This window comes from Branchiostoma floridae, chromosome 17 (genome assembly GCF_000003815.2).
Source record: "Branchiostoma floridae strain S238N-H82 chromosome 17, Bfl_VNyyK, whole genome shotgun sequence".
In the NCBI taxonomy this organism is placed as follows: Eukaryota; Metazoa; Chordata; class Leptocardii; order Amphioxiformes; family Branchiostomatidae; genus Branchiostoma; species Branchiostoma floridae.
In genome coordinates, this window is record NC_049995.1 from 17,429,606 (window position 1) to 17,430,965 (window position 1,360).

Below are 1,360 nucleotides of genomic sequence, written 5' to 3' on the forward strand. Positions count from 1 at the left end.
CGTAAGGAAATTGGAAAGTTGTGTCCTTGTTCAATGCACCACAGCCAGAATCGCGGCTTCTACGTCACGTGCAACACAGACAAGCCGCTAGACAGCATACTTACCTGGCAGAGATGGCACGTTGATCATGAAGGACGTCCGTCCAGAGCGAGGGTTGGCCATTGCACACCCGGCCAGCTTGACCTTTGCGATTGGGGGTGGAACGTACGGTAGTGCAATGCACCCTAGCGATTCCAGCTTTTTGCCCATTCTTTACTATGTATTCTAGCGATTTAAATATGATTCGAAATCTAAGCAATGAGGTGCTGTCTGTAACTTTTAACTGGGCATTACTGTTTGAACATCTATTTCGCTTTTATTTCACGTTTTTAGACGATGATAATATGATATAATATAAAAGAAACATACAATATAATATAATATTAAGAATTTTATTCAAGAAACTTTGCCGCTGCCGTTAGCATTACCCAGAGGGCACCACGAGGAGGTGGCAGGCGGACTTTGCCCTCCAAAATATTTACAGTGTATATACAGTATTAACAGTGTATATACAATATTTACAGTATATATACAATATTAACAGGGTATATACAATAAGTACAGTGGGGTTGACTGAACAGCCATCATACAATATTTACATATGTACAGTCCAGAGGAATGTCAACATCTACGTCTGCAGTTTGTCCACTTCTGCTTTGAAGTGTTCAAAGTCTCTGAAGACAAGGTGGGCAAGGGCCTTAGATGTGGATCTCCTTGTTGCTTCACAGTAGTTCTTTGCCCTGTATTTTCGATGGCCTTGCGTTGACAAACCACAGAGAGAGCAATTGTTCTGCTGCACTTTGGGGCGCTTCATGATGGCCGTTTTACACTCGTTCTTTCTCTTATAGAAAGTTGACCGTGCCATCTGCTCTGTCTCTGATAAAGACAGAGCAGAGCCTGACGTGGTGGGTTGGGGAGTGAGAAAGCAACTTGTGGAAGGTTGTTGTACTAGTACTTGGGTTGCTGACGAGCTTGATGTTGATGGTATGGGAACAAAGTGCTCAAGCCTCGACTTCAACACCCTGGTGCCAGCCAGACTGGGGATGGCTATGTACTTTGTCTCCGGCCTGTTTGTGACGGGCAGCACTGTTGGTAGCTCAGGGGCTGGTGGTGGGTCTGCAGATGACACACTCTGCTGGCGACGCATCATGGCCAGTCCCTGGTCCGTCACATTCTGGCGTGCCAGGGCCTCCTGTCTGCGGATGAACTCCCTTACACTCTTGGCATTGATCTTGAGTAGGGGGATCCCCAGCTTGCTCAGCACAGGGTCGTCCACAACGACCCTGTGCTGAAGGCGCTGGTAGAGCTGCACAACACGTGT

At 46.9% G+C, this 1,360-nt stretch overlaps 1 protein-coding gene and 1 pseudogene across 1 annotated transcript in view; both read left to right on the top strand.

The window, feature by feature from the left end:
- LOC118404424 overlaps positions 1–1,360 on the top strand; it is a 104,422-nt gene that overhangs the window by 1,137 nt on the left and 101,925 nt on the right. The window lies entirely within an intron of this gene.
- On the top strand, positions 97–224 carry LOC118405186 (annotated as a pseudogene).